The 16,094-nt window shown below is 40.6% G+C and overlaps 1 long non-coding RNA gene across 1 annotated transcript in view; it reads right to left on the bottom strand.

Moving 5' to 3' along the window:
• Window positions 1–2,528: 2,528 nt before the first annotated feature.
• Window positions 2,529–16,094, bottom strand: part of LOC130544563 (uncharacterized) — a 99,355-nt gene continuing 85,789 nt past the window's right edge. Inside the window, exon 5 of the long non-coding RNA XR_008960943.1 lies at window positions 2,529–2,787. This is a non-coding gene — a long non-coding RNA (uncharacterized LOC130544563). The remainder of the gene's footprint in view (window positions 2,788–16,094) is intronic.

Genomic DNA, 16,094 nt, shown 5'->3' with positions numbered 1-16,094 from the left:
GTAACAGTGCATTAAAATAGGCTGGTCAGAGAAGAGGAAAAACACTGTAACCCTCCTCAAGGGACTCAGAAGGCCCTAACCTGCATCCATAATCCCCCGGAAACTTCTGCAATCCAAATGTCCAAATGAGAAGGTTTAAATGAGAATGAAACCCCATACAATGCACACGTGCTCACAGACACACATGTACGTTTTTGAGATGGGTGCCAGACTGAGGGAGCCCGGGCCAGCAGAAGAATGTTTTCCAGACCCCTGGTACCAGAGCTCGCATCTGCCGGAGTTCAGGCGGGGAGTGGGACGTGGAGCAGCAAAGGAGGGGCCCCGTGCCTGATGGCCTCTCTCTAGATACTGAGCTCACGGGTTCATTCCAGATTGGAAACACATGCGCTATCAGGCAAGGCAGGAACCAGAAATCAACAACATATAAAAATATTTCCTTCCACAGACACTTTTCTCTCCATGCTCTTGCCCCTCCTCCCCCACCTCCCTTCACTTCTTTATTGGCAATGGGGCTTGCTAGGGAGGGACAGGCTCTTGTGTCCCATAAATAATAATATGAGTGGAAGCTTTACATATGGTTTGTGTCTCTATTTCTGAGTCATTCTGAATGCACCTGAAATTGTAACAGCCAAGGGAGAGACTTCCAATGGCACATAAAGCCTGCTTTGAGCACTGTGTGAAGAGGGCTTCTCTTTCTTCTTATTTCAGTGCTTTGTTTTTTCTACTAGTGCCATATGGTGGTGACACCGTCTCAACACTTACAGTCAGAACTTGGAGGGAAATCCACCTCCCAAAACACGTACCAGAGCAGAAGTGTCTTTGGAGCAAGGGCTTCCAACCTAGAGCCCACAGGTGGTGTCGAGGGAGGCCTGAGCACCCTCACTCCTTAAAATGTTGCATCGTGATGGTTTGCACCTGTGTGCACACATGGATTTTTTTTCTAGGGAGAAAGTCCACATATTGTCAAATTCTCAACCGAATCCATTACCAAAAATGTTTAGAATTACTAACTGAGCTGTTAACCAGCCCGGTGACCCTCATTCTCATCTAAAGCTTGAATCCCCTACTTATTGTTTCATTCATGCACTAATCCAATTCATGCTTGAACACCTCCAGTGATGAAAACCTGACAGAATGGCCTAATAATTGAGAACAGAGGCATTGGAGCTGAGCCTCCAAACCAGGTGTTCAAAGCCTGGTGTTGCCACTTTCTAACTGTGACTTTGGGCTGTATGTTAAGCCTAGCTCGTCCTCATTTTCATCATCTGTGTGTATGGATTATAACACCTCTTAGGTATGTTGAGATTAAATGAGGTAATGTATGCACAACTTTCAGCACAGCACGTGGGAGCATTGTAAGTGGACAAGTGTCGCTGCCATTGCTGTCATCATCATCTCTATCATTATTATTATAGAGACAACTCATTACCCTCTGAAAAAAAATGGTAATCTTTTCTGTTTCTCTTCCCTAACAAAATTCTCTTCCTTATGTTCAACCGAAATATTCTTCCCTGCAGCTTCTGGTCATTGGCCTTCCTTGACACTTGGTCATGCAGAACAAGAGAAGGGGCTCAAATACAGCCTGTCCCATCATTCTATCGTAGCGTTCCAGGGAAACTTGCATTCTAAAACAATGCATTAGAGTAATAATCATTCAATGAGAAAGAGAATATTAAAGCTAAAGAGCTTTAGACTCAAGACAACAAAGTAGACTGTTTTGTTTCGTGAAGATATTTTGACAATAAACTATCTTTATACTTCACATGGAGAGTTTTAAAATTTAAACACCCTTGAGCAAATCTAGTGTCTGGTTATACTTATCTTTTACGCAAAAGATCTTTCCCTTTCCTATCATTACCAGTACCATAACTACTACAGTATTTCTTACAAATTCTTCTAACCCCTTACCTCCCCCTGTTACGATAGACAAGGTCTCTCAGGCAACATCAGCATGTTACACACAACAGCTTATGTCTTCCCGGAGCAGAGCTAGTTGCTGATTCTGATGCACTGGTATTTCTGATTCTGTAATCTTCATGAAAGCCAGAACAATGGCAGGGATAACTGTTCTCCTTTGAGTTCCCAGCACCTACCACAGTGTCTGGCTCCTGATAGAAACGTAAAAGATAGGGGCGCCTGGGTGGCTCAGTCTGTGAAGCGTCTGCCTTCAGCTCAGGTCATGACCTCAGGATCCTGGAATCGAGCCCCATGTGTCTGCTTCTTCTCCTTCTCCCTCTGTCCCTCCCCACTGCTTGTGCTCTCTTTCACTCTCTCTCTTTCAAATAAATAAGTAAAAGCTTTAAAAACAAAAAAACTTAAAAGACATTTGTTGAATGAATGAATGAATAGTAAGTAAATGAGTGAATGAATGAACAATGAACCAACTTATAAGCAATTTGTGAAAAGTAAATTAAAAGTAAATTATGTTCCTTTATTAATCCACTATGTCATATCCAATTTGCATTATAAAAATTCATGTTTTTATAGCTTTTATAATTAAAGTGCAATGAAGACACACTTCAAGTTTTCTCACTCTTGAAATCACTTCTTTTCTTGGATAAATACCCACAGATCTTTAAATCATTTCTTATGTTACATGCTTTTATACCCTTTCAGTCATCCTCATTCTTCTTTTTGGACATTGAAGGCTGATTATTCCTACACCCTAGAGATGTCAGGGTCCTTAACTTGGGTCCTTTCCAGCTCTCCAGAGTTTGCCTGATGCCCTTCTCCTTGGGGAGAGTCAGTGGCTTCAGAGTTGAAGGTTTCATGACGACCCCCTGGGAGCTGGAAGTTTAAAGGAGAAGATAATATTGAAGAGACATTTTAGGCCACTGAGCTCAATTCTTCTTTACATGTAAAGGATCTTTAAGGGTAAGTACACGGGGCTGTGTAGCAGCAGAAGTGAAACTTGTCCTTGTGACTAAATCATATGATTCAGAAGGAAGATTTTAATTCTCTAATCATGGTGGGTGCCGAAGATAATAAGACTGGAGCAAGCTTGACTATTGCCATCCTCCTTCTGGGCAGGTAACTGGTGAAGCCCTAGAAACCAGTCACTTAAAAACATCCTCTTATAGTACCTACCATGTTTTAGGTACTGTATTGGGCCAAAAGAGCCTCTGCTCTCAATGAGGTAATGAGAAATAAATACTGAGACAATCAGAAAACAATAGAGTGACACAAATAAACAACTAACAAAAAAAAATTGCTCGAACAAAAATCCATTTAAAACTTCATCCTCAATGCCAGCAAAGACATTAAAACTAAAACTTCAGTGAGATGCCACTTTTTTAAATAGTTAAAATTGACAAAGATTTAAAAAGAAACAAGTCCCCGAGCCAATGAACATGTAAAGAAAGGCATTCACCACACACCGCTGGTGGAAGGAAAAGAAGATTACTGGAGAATTTCCAGAGAGCAATTTGGCAGTTATTTGCAAAAACTTTAAGGTGCACATCCTTTGACTTGGAACTCCCACTTGTAGAAAATAAATCCTCAGGAAATTATCAGGGACATACACAAAGATATATGTGCAAAAATATTCATTGCAACATAATTCATAATAAAAAGTAAGAAACTTAAATATCTAATGTTGGGGAATTTATTAAACTGCAATATAGCTATCTGATTTTCTCAACACTTACCATCCTACTACCTTTGACCACCGTCCTCTGGTTGTCAGCATCCATTTTCAGGTAGAATTGATACGATTTTTTAGGTGGTTATTACCAGCGCTGTGGACAATAGCCTACAATTTCTCCTGCTCTGGACACTAATCCTGCTTTGAATTCAACCTAAAATTAAGTGCAGCCAACCAAATTGCAAGCCTTTTTCAAACCAGTTTTTTACCACCTTGTATTTATATAATTTTTTTTTAACCTCAAGTCAGGACTTGACATTTTATCCAGTTCAATTTCACCTTATTGATTTTGGCCCATAACTCAAGTCTTTTGATATTATTTTGAAATGCCTTCCAGTTCTGGCCATGTCATATTCAACATTTTTATCAGCCGATTATATGAAGACATAAAAGATATACATATCCAGCTTGTGGGTAACACAGGAAGTCCTATATCCCGGGAGGCCTCCCTTTGGAATGGCTCTAAAGCATTAATCAGCACATAAAAAGAACAAGAGAATGCCTCCCTTACTAAAACACAACACAAAACTTGCCAAGCTTTTTAGAGGAAAGCTCCAGAAATATGTCTGGCTAAAGGCGCACACTTCCCTAACTCTTCAGTTGAGAGCACTGAGGGTCAGACAGACCTGCACTGGGGTCCCAGCTGTGGGATAGTTACTCTGTTTTTCTAAGCCTCCATTTTCTTATTTAGAAATGGAAGTCATAAAAGCAAGCACCTAATAATTTACCTATGGGTACCTAATAACCATTTCCTATCCAAGACATTCCCATATCCACACACCCAAAATACACTGTGATTCACTCAATCTAGAGAGACCCTTTCCCACACATAGGGAGACACCTTCACCTGTGACAGATCGAAAATCTAATAGTGCTTCTTTAATACAGTGATCAAAATATACCCATAAGAGTTAGCCCACTCGTGATAACAGGAAGTTCCTTTCTTGTATACTCCTTGGCTAATATTCAACCATACAATGGTGTTCAACTATTATAAATTCATTTGCTGGTAGTTCTATGTTCTTAACTTCCTTTTTCCCTTTCTCTTTTTTGTAAGGGCTCCTCTTCTACCAGGATTAGGAACAGGCAAAACAAGTAGTTGTTGGAGGGTGGCTCTCACCAGACTACCTGGGTTCAAATCATACCTCTGCCACTTACTAGTTGTATGATCTTGCAGGGATTTTGTTTTTTTCTGTGTCTGAATTTCTTCATTTGTAAAGTGTGTTTAATAATGATAGACTTGTCAAGAAGTTTGTGAATGAACATATATAAAGATCTTGGAATAGTGACTGGCACATTTATTTCTTGACACATGTCTCTACTTAGTCTATTCTCTTTACCTAAAATGTGAACCTTCTTCCTTTCTTCTAATCTGTGTTGCCACTTTTCAGCCAGCCCCAGAAGTCAGAACCAAGAAGTCTCCTTTTCTTAATTCTCTCCTGACAAATTATTCCTTTATGATCTTCAACATACCATCTAAATCTTAGGATCACTACCATATTTAACCTCTTTATACACACCATTGATTATAAAATAAATCATCAATTTAAGTAGTTTTTCAATGAGAAAAATAAAGGACTCACTACCACAACAAATATATGCACTGTTTGTCCACATCCAATTTTCAAAGCCTAAATATAAACATATGTTTTAAAATGACTATAGTTAATAATACCGTATTATGTATTGGGAAGTTGCTAAGACAGTCAATATTTAAAGTTCTCATCACAAGAAAAAAATTCTAACTATGTATGGTGATGAATGTTAACTAGGCTTATTGTGGTGGTCCTTTCACAATGTATACAAATAGCAAATCATTATGTTGTACACCTGAAACTAAATACAATGTTCTGTGTTAATTACATACCAATATTAAATAATTAAGTAAATATGAATAGGTTAGACTCATATATATGACAAAGGAAAGGTGATGGGGATAACAGAACTCTCTCACATAAGCACAGCTGGCTGTCTTGCAAAGACCTTGGATGCTATTAATCATAAAGGAGAACTGAACAGAAGCATAGGTATGATTTATACAATTCATTGCTTCTTAGAAAATGCGAATTTAAACGTTATAGCTCTCTTTGAAGTGGTAGTAAATCCTTTTTGAGTTTTTTTTATTGTGGTAAAATAAACAACATAATATTTGCCATTTTAACCATTTCCAAATGTTAATTAAGACTTGTTTTGCAACCTAACATACGATCGATCTTGGAGAATGTTCCGTGTATGCTTGAGAAAAAAATGAATATTCTGCTATTATTGGGTGATATGGTCTATATTTGTTTGTAAGGTCTAATTACTTTATAGTGTTGTTCAATCCCTTTATTTTTTATTGATGTCCTGTACAGTTCTTGTATCCATTATTAAAAGTGGGCTATTGACGTCTCTAATTATTATTGTGGAACTATCTTTTTCTCCCTTCAATTCTGCCATTGTTTGCTTCATATGCTTTGGGGCTCTGATGTTTGATGAGTATGTGTTTATAATTGTTAGATTTTCTACTTTTTAAAGATTTTATTTATTTGAGAGAGAGAGAGAAAGAGAGAGCAAAGGGTGGGAAAGGGCAGAGGGAGAGGGAGAAGCAGACTCCCCGCTGAGCAGGGAGCCCGATGTGGGGCTCGATCCCAGGACCCTGAGATCATGACCTGAGCCGAAGGCAGATGCCCAACCGACTGAGCCACCCAGGCGCTCCTAACTGTTAGATTTTCTTGATAAATAAATGCTTTTATTAATATGCAATGCCCTTTTTTGCCACGTGTAATCGTTTTTTAATTAAAATCTATTTGGTCTGATATTGGTATGGTCACACTAGCATTTTGTTGGTGACTCTTTACATGGAATATCCTTTTTTCCCCCATTCTTTCACTTCCAATCTATTTGTATCTTTAAATACAAAGTGAGTCTCTTGTAGACAACATATAGTTCGATTTTTTTAATCAATTGTGTTGATCTATGTCTTTTGATGTAGGGAGGTTCATCCATTAATAATTACTGATAAAGAAGGTCTTACTCGTGATATTTTGCTATTTGTTTTCTGTTTCTCATTTGCTCCATCACTGCTTTCTACTGTGTTCAGTTGATTTTTTTTTTTGTCGTGACACGTTTTGCTTCCTTTCTCATTTCCTTTTGTGCATATTCTGCAGATATTTTCCTTGTGATTTCTCTGCAGATTATATACAATATCTTAAAGTTGCAACAATCTAATTTGAATTGATACCAACTTAACTTTAATCACTATATAGCTCCTATATAGCTCTGCTCCTCGTTTTGCTATTAACCCCATAAATTACATCTTTAAACATTGCCCGATAACATAAATTTAGAATTCCTTTTTATGTAGTTGTCTTTCAATGTTATAGAAAATAAAAAGGACTTACAAACCCAAATAATAATACTGGCTTTTATGCTTTCCCATGCATTTAAATTTATAGGAGATTTTTACTTCTTTATACAGCTTCAAATTGTGATCTAGCATCCTTTCATATCAACCTGAAGAACTTCCTTTAGCATTTCTTGAAGGGCAGGTCAGTTATAATAAACTCCCTCAGCTTTTGTTTATCTAGGAATGCCTTAATTTACCCTTCATTGTTGGAGGATAGCTTTGCAAGATACAGAATTCTTAATTGACAGTACTTCTTTTTTTCTTTCGGCACTTTAAATATATCATTCCACTGTCTTCTGGTATCCAAGGTTTCTGATGAGAATTTGGTTAATAATCTCACTGCGAATACCTTGCACGTGATGACTTGTTTATCTCCTACTACTTCCAAGATTCTCTCTTTCTCTCGTAATTTCAACAAGTTGATTATAATGTGTCTCAAAGTGGATCTCTGAGTTTATCCTACTTGGAATTAATTGAACTTCTTGGATTTGTAGATTTACGTCCTTCATCAACTTTGAGAAGTTTTAAGCCATTAATTCTTCAAATTATCGTTTGCTCCCTTCTCTCTTTTCTCCATTTGGAATTCTTTTAACATATGTTGGTCTGCTTGATGGTGTCCACAATCCCTTAGCTATGTTCATTTTTCTTCCTTCCTTTTTCTTTCTGCTGATAATTTGAATCATCCTATCTTCTTTATTATTTCTTTGCATGCTCAAAAATGTTGAAATCCCTAGTGTGTGTGTGTGTGTGTGTGTTTAATTTCAGCTATGGTACTTTTTAGCTCCAGAATTTCTGTTTGGTTCCTTTATATAATTTTTATATCTATTTTTAATACTCTTATTGTGTTTTTTACATTATTTTCCCGATTTCCTTAGTGTTTGTTTATGTTTTAGCTCTTTAGCTCTTTGGCTCTTTGAGTACATATGATAGTCAATCTTTTTTTTTTTTTTTAAGATTTTTTATGTATTTATTTGACAGAGAGAGAAACAGCAAGAGAGGGAACACAAGCAGGGGAAGTGGGGGAGGGAGATGCAGGCTTCCTGCTAAGCAGGGAGCCCAATGAGGGGCTCAATCCCAGGACCCTGGGATCATGACCTGAGCCAAAGGCAGACGCTTAACAACTGAGCCACCCAGATGCCCCAATAGAATCTTTTTATCATGAGTGTGTATCTGTCTTTTCAGTTCAGCTGTAAGCTACTTAAAAACAGGGACTATATTATATATCCATAATTAATATGCTATGTCCTTAGCACCATATAATGGAAAGAACCTAGTGCCCTATATAGTACCCAAACACTTACTGTATTTAATCTATGATAGTGAACAAAATCCTTTCTAAATGGTACATACATGTTCATCTTTCTAGTTAAGTGCCTCCTTTGTGCCAAGATTTGAGATCAAACTCAAGCTAACCAAAACTCACATTTGTTTTTGACCCCAGCCCAGCATTTTTTTGGCACTACCGCTGACAATGTCAAGTTGCTCCTGCTTTAGGCTTACTTCTGTGTTCCATCTTGACTAGCTAGAAAGACAGAGTAGAGAAAACTCAGTTCTGTGAAAATAGGTCATTTACTTTAGGACATTCAGACTTCCTCCATTTCCTAGTAGTCCAGCTTCCAAGCACAGTAGATTCAGCCTAGGGAAAGAAAGTAAAACCACCAATGTAGCCTTCCCTGAAACTCTTGGAATCCTTAATTTATAGCTCTTTATGTATGTGCGTTTGTGCATATGTACCTTTGTATTTTTAAACAGTAATTCATGATTGATTTGGCCAACTCTAGTAATAAGAAAGGAAATGGTTAAATCCCCTTATCCCTGTGTATGTTTGTACCCAACTGAAAAAAGAAAATAAAAATGCCAACTTCACCCCTGAAATCAGCATTGGGAAACATGGCTTAGATGTGCTGCCACAATGAGCTTCCTAACACTGAACTCTGAAGTTCAACAGACATAACCACCCAGCATGGAAGTTTTAGATAAGGTATGTCTCACCTGCAGGGGCAGGGCCTACCCTCTGGAAGCAGAGCATAATACGAGTGCTTTGGCAGATACAAGGAGAAGAGGCTGAGCTATACACACCCAGCTCACCAGGCAGAATAATCCCTTCTCATTCAAAAAAACACCTTAATTTACAAATCTTCAGGGATTTTTTAACAAGTTCTTCTTGGGTTTTTTTGTTTTTTGGTTTTTTTTGTTTGTTTGTTTGTTTGTTTGTTTGTTTTTGAACAGAGACAATCTGGACAAGGAGGGAGCCTTCCCAGTGGGATGGACCAGAGGCTGCCACTAAGGAGATAGGAAAGGCTGTAGCCTAACTTCCCAAGGGAGAAGAAGAAGTAGGTGCCCTTCCTGTCTGAAAGCAGCAAGGAGGACAACTGCAGCCTGGCACCTATCACTGCTCCTCCCCTTCCTTTGCTGCCTTAGTAACAGTTTCTGACTGTTACATGGATGGAATGTGCACTCGTGTTTAATTACTGCTCTTGCCTGGTATAAAGGGCTTTTCTCTTATATGAATTACTGAGAAATAAATGGATCATAGGTAGTATTGTATGATGGCTCAGGAGCTAAATTGCCAGGGCTGCGTCTCAGCTGTGTGCCCTTGAACCAATTACTTAAGCTCCTGGTGCCTTAGTTTCTTCATTTTTAATAAAGTGAATTACAATAGTGCTTGTTACAGGGTTGTTTTGAAACTTAAATAAGTTAATATATCTAAACTACTTAGAATAGTATCTCCAAGTACTCCATAAGTGTTACCTATTGTTATTACCTAATTTTCAATTATCTTCACCAAGGACAAAGTGGGAAGACCTGGACTATACAGAAATGGGTTTGTTATACAGAAACACACCTACTTACACTATATTCCTCATTTTACAACCCTAACCTCCTCTGTTTGGAGACTCTGGGGGTTGAACTGGGATAGTAGACTCCAATGTATCAGGAAAAATTAACAATAACACCAATGCGATCTGACAGTGCGAGGACATGTGATTTTGAGATCGCTCTGCTCTATGTGCATGGGCCATTCTAATTCCCACTTTTTCTCCTCTTTAAACAGCTATCTCCACACCCAGCAAGTCAGGCCACGGCCCTGCCCCATATGTGAAGGGAGGGCAGATAAAGTACAGTTTACGAACATCTAAAGCCAAGGGCTTTTCTCTCCACCAGCAGTTCCATTAACCCAGAATGGACTGAGGGCCTGGGGATGAGATGACACTGAGACAAGGAGAAAACTTCCTGCCTTGAGGGTTTATGCTGGAGTGTTGGCAGGAACCGTGTCATGGGCAGCATGAGGGGGCCAAGGAGGACATCAGGGCTGAATAAGAGGAAGAAAACAATCCCAAATGAGGGATCAGGGGGCCAAATGGCACACCAGAGCCAGAGCCAAATCGGCGCCTAGTGGCCATGGGTCAGAAACCAGAGGAGGAAAAAGGTGCTGAGTGGCCCCCTGGGGAAGTGTCAGCTGCAGGGCACAAGGGGCTGGCAGAGGATCACCAGCTTCTGCAGTCTTTCAGAAGAGGTCCCAGCTGAGAAACTAAGGATATATGCATCTGGATTAATCAATAGGCTGTCAAAGAAGTTCAGAAGCGAGGACCCTACCTGGGAGTCTGAAGGTAGGTTATTGCAGTACTCTGGTCAACAAGGAGATTATCAGGGGCTGCCCAGAGGACCCTAGATACTCTGGTACTGGGTAGGAAACTGAGACCAGGCCCTGCCACCCCAGGAGTTTGCCTTGTTTGGGGAGACAGTGAATTTATATATATTTGTAGTATATATATGTATATATATATAGAATTATATAAATATATGTATATATAATTATATATATAATGTTAATTACAATTATAATGGCTATTATCCTTTATTAAATGCTGACTCTGCCAAGAATCATGTTAAGACATTCATATTTACCACCTCATTTAATGAGATACTTCTATTATCCTTCACATACACTAGGATGTAAACTCTGCATCTTGGGCCAAGGGAGTTGGCCTGTCTCATTCCCTACTATGTACCCAGGACCAAAGACAGCATGTACCAGTCCAGAAAAAATGCTTAATCAATATTTGCTGAATATTTATCTCTGTTTTCAAATGAGGACACTGAAGCTTAGAAAGGTTAACTGACCTTCTCAAAGTTACATAGGTTACAAGCAAAAAGTCAGCATCCAAACTCAGGTCTGGCTGACTCCTAGGTCTGTTTGCTTTTCCATTTTTCTGTTCTGTGTATAATGGAAAGAATGCTGGCTTGGCAGTCAGGATGCCAAGCTTCTAGTGCCAGTTCTACCTCTAATTGTATGACCTTGGGCAAACGACTCCACTTATCTGGGCTTCAATTTTATCCACTGCAGATTAAAAGGGTCAGAGCAACTAATGTCCAAGATTCCTTCCAGCCCTCTGGTTCTGTAGGTTCCATGGATCAAGGGAGACTGTGGACTTAGTCTGAGTCACAGTGGAGTGCTCCTCGGAAAGCAGGGACATGGAAAGGTCAGTCGATGTGTGGCCTGCCCAAAAACTTGGAAAATGTGGGGCAAGAAGCTCCACAGTGAATGGAAGGCCAATGGAGTCTAGCTCACTCTCCCAGTAGCAAGGTGTTCAATTCCCTCACCCCCAGGAGGAAATGCCTGCTGCTGCTGCAGCCCAGGGGGGTAGACATTAAGCAGCTCACCACCGGCAGAGCCTCGTGACCAGTCCCGTGAGGTAAGGGATGATCTCTGATGATTGCAGCTAGTTGACATTTGGGCATTACAAGATTCTGAATTCGGAATACTAATTTTAGAAGGAGTCACAAAATCTTTTTAAAATTTCATTTTCAACTTAGGTTTTAAACACTCTTGCTCAGTCAGTCTCGTCCATTGAAAACACAGTGGCCCAGAAGAATGAACTTTGAAACGACCACACAGTTGCTTTGAATTATGTGCTATGTTAAAGATGCCTAGTATCAGATTTAACACGGTTTTATAGCCTCAGCTTTAATACTATTATTAAGAATAATTTGTGTGTGTTTGTACAGGCTTACTCCCAACGGATCATATCATTTTCTTCCCAGAGACTCCAAAGCAGCTCGCGCACAGTCTTTGACATCTTTCCTTCTGTTCGGTGGCTGCCTTTGTTTAGTGAGGAAGACGAGGGCTGAGTGACATAAGAGTGCTGACCCTCACCCTTTGAGAGGCAGGGGCCCCTTCCAGAATCTGGTAAATCATGGGGATCACCTCCACTTCTTCCCTCCCATTCCCAAGTGATATGTGCACTTAGTAAATGTTACATTCCATTTCAAATGGTTCTAGGACCCCCTAAACCCATCAACAGAGGTCTCTAGTGCTAGTTTAGAACTTGGATCATTTCAATACATGGTGCTGAGAATAATGGAACATCCTTTTGCAAAAAAAGAAAACATTAGCCCTGACCCTGTACCTGACACCTTACATAAACATAAACTCAGACTGGCTCATAGACACAAAACAAAGTGCCAAAACTGAAATTCCCTAGAAGAAAACATGAGAGAAAATCTTTGTGACCATGGGTTAGGCAAAGACTTCTTAGATGTGACACCAAAAGCATGAAGTATAAAATTAAAAAGTGACAAACTGGTCTTCATCAAAACTAAAAACTTCTACTCTTTGGAAGATATTGTTAGGAAAATAAAAGGACAAGCCACAAACTGGAAGAAAATATTTTTAAAACACCTGTCTGTCGTCCTTTTAAGAAACACGTCCAGAAGTCCTGCCCAACAGTGTTTGCTTGACTTTCATTGTTAACTCTTAGCTATATAGTAGACCAAGAAAGGTGGCTTTTTAGCTGGTTATAACACTACTGAAAAAACTGGGTTCTGTGGCCAAGGCAGAAGAGGGGCATGCACATTGGGTAGGCAACCAGGAGTACGACACACCTACAATGCAAACTTCTGAATGAAAACAGAAACTCAACAGGGGCTTACCAAGTACTTCCCACAAGTTGGCCCTGTCCTCAGGGCTCGGTAAAGCCGAACACTGTCTGCGACTGAAGCTCAGTCTCTAGGATAGACCTAACACATAAGAAGACCTTGGGGAAGACTCAGTGCCAACCTGGAATGTGTGCACCGTGGGGGATGGGGCTGTACAACGGGGGAAGAGCTAGATCCCCCTGGGTGGAGCTGTCCGCATAGCGTGTGGAAGAAGCAGTCCTGAACTTGGCTTTGACAGCAAGTAATTTCAGGCAGCTGAGGAAGGGGTAGGCCTTAGACTCAAGATATAGGTGGAAGCAGTTGGGACTAAAAAGGCGATATGCCTGACCTCAGCAAAAGGGCCGTGTTGAGAAGTAGGAATTAAAATTGGTCTGAGCCAGGCTGAGGAAAATCCTGACATCCAGAGAACTTGGGGCTTGATGATACGGGTGAACCCTCATCCTAGAACCAAGGGGTGACAATGAAAGTTAATTTATTCAGATCTGCTGTTCCTCCTCCAAACAGGTGCCTGGTCATTGACTTTCTCCATACCCACCTCTCAGGACTATACACTTATTTATTTCAAGGGAGGGAAATCCCTCTTGCTGCACCAACCACAAGCATTGGCAATTGACCACCATCATTCTTTACCACAGAACCAGAGTGCAGTTTCAGAGTCTCCCTCAGCACAGCATCCAAAAAGGTATCAGCAAGTGGTCAGAGCTGGCATTCTGAACACACTTTCTTTTGGTGAGGCTGATAAATAAACCCTGCCCTTTGCCCCCTTCCTCCTTCACCCCACCTCTGCCTCTAGTGCCTCCCACTGACCCTCTACCACCAACAATATTTTCAAAATCATTTCTGTGCTACCATGTATATTCTGTCAGGCTGCAGCTGTCTTTCTTGTCACTGCTTGATGTTCATGTAAACTTGATTTCCCATGGAAAACAATGTTGGACGTGAACCGGAGCCAAGGGTGACATGGCCATGACCAGATCCCACAAGAACAACCCTGGAAAGATTAGCCTTCCTCAGTACACAGGACAGCCAGCAGCTGGGGAGTAGAACGGAGAGAGGGATCAGAAGAAAGGGGAGCTGTTGGGATTCTGCCACAACGATGCAGACATGAGCAGGTGGCAGCCCGAACTAGGGTGGGAATGGAGATGGGAGGTCCAAAATCAGAAGCTCACAAGGCAAAGTGAGACAGCTTGGTGAGACAACAGGGAGCCTGTCAGTCCAGTGTGGAGAGCTACGGTCATCTGTCAATGCCATTTCTCCACCAAACACCTGGCAAACTATTTTAGGGGTAGGTTTAGGGGTATGAGGCTCTGTTTATCTTGGAGTGTCTTCTGCAAATCTTCCATAGCTTTAGTCCACGTCCATGAGCAAACAAAAAGAAAACCAGACGGACACCGTGTTGACGACTGAGGTAGCTGCACTTCTGTGAAAATTAGGGGATAAACAGGGTGGTTTTGAAAGCTTTGAAAGCTTCTTTCCCTTTCTAACAAGAAATCTGAGGAGAGATTTCGCCTCATATTCTTTTCACATGCATGTATCTGTCCCAGAGTCACCATGGTGACGCTGTGTATGTTTGCATGGCTGGAAGCATCCAGAGATGGAAAATGAAGCTAGGGTGGACCAGAGCAGGGAGCCCAACAGGAATTTCCCTCTGAAGCCCTGCAGGCGATAAGTTAACAGAAAGCCAATAGGCCCTTCAGAGGTTTGTCACCGAACCTGCTATTTCCAACTGTCCAAGGGAAAAGAATCACAAACCACAAGTTATTTCTGGGAATGTTCATGGAAACCCATCTTCCTCACATCGAGTTTTAGCAGGTAGGGATTTAATAGTGAGAATTCCTTAGGCCCTGAAGACCAAGGTGCCGGCACACAAATACAGAAAGGCAGAGGCACGAAGCCTCGGGTTGGGTGGGTGGAACTGCCAGTCACCGTAGTGGGTGACAGCATGCAAGTCAGGAGGGTGTCTGTGATGTCTGTGCAGCATGAACTTGTACGTCTGTGAGAGATCCCTTTTCTAGATGAGTCCCTCAGCACTGATTCTCCCACAGAAGAGAACCTCAGTGATCTTAGCAATTCCTTAGCCTTCGGACCATTTCTTTGTCTTCTGAAGCATCTTTCAACATCTCCTTAAATCAAGGCAGGCATAAGCTAGATAACATGGAGGATATGGACCCGCATTTAGCCCAAAGTTAAACTCATGTCTCTATAACCTTAACTTATTTTTAGGTAGGTTACACAATGTATTTATAATGGCCAGCATTTAATCCAGTGTCAGGCACACCTTAGATCCTCAGAAATACTTGTCAAACAAATGATTAAAGGTTTTATAGGTAGGTGAGATAGTGCCAAGGGTATATGGAAAGTGGTATCCACTTTTGATGAGACTTGTTTTCAAGTACAGGGAAACTATGGATTAGGACAGGGGGCTAAACTAACTGTACTTCTAACCCACCCTTCCTTATTTACATATATTCATTCCTTCACAAACTTAAGAAGCATGGTGTTCAAAATTTACTTGGAAATGTATTGGTAGATCTCAGTTGATCAACAGAGTATTTTTTCCCACTGTGAAGGCCTAAGATTTGGGCAGATGGCAAAGTGGAATGAAGATGAGACAGACTTGTAGTGGGCTAAGAAAATAATTTTAACGTGTACAAACATCACTAGCAAGCTTCTCCTATAGACGGTAAAAACAACTTCTTAAGTCATCAGCGCTGCTCTGAATGCAAAATGCGCTAAAGTATTTTACGGCATGGAAATACTGTCTGAAATAGCACCTACGTGCTTTCCTAAATTTATATGCTGCTTTGTTGCTGTTCCATTCTGTATCAGTCCAAGTAATAAGGTCATTTGGTCATTCAGTGAACATTTATAAACTAGAGCAGTGGTTCTCAATCAGGGCGATTTTGTCCCCCAGGCACATTGATAATATCTGGAGACATCTTAGATTGTTGTGACTTGGGAAAGAGTGCTATTGGCATCTAGGTGAGGCCAGGGATTCTACTAAACATTTTACAATACACAAAACAGACCCCAATGAGATCTGGCCCAAAAACATTGAGAAACCTTAGAGAGGAAGACAGAAACCTAGGGTAGCACGTAGTGAGGTTTCTATCCATGTTCTGG

The sequence above is a fragment of the Ursus arctos genome, unplaced genomic scaffold, assembly GCF_023065955.2.
Source record: "Ursus arctos isolate Adak ecotype North America unplaced genomic scaffold, UrsArc2.0 scaffold_22, whole genome shotgun sequence".
NCBI classification, from domain to species: domain Eukaryota; kingdom Metazoa; phylum Chordata; class Mammalia; order Carnivora; family Ursidae; genus Ursus; species Ursus arctos.
Note: the sequence above shows the minus strand (reverse complement) of the source record. Positions and strands in the feature narration are given on the sequence as shown.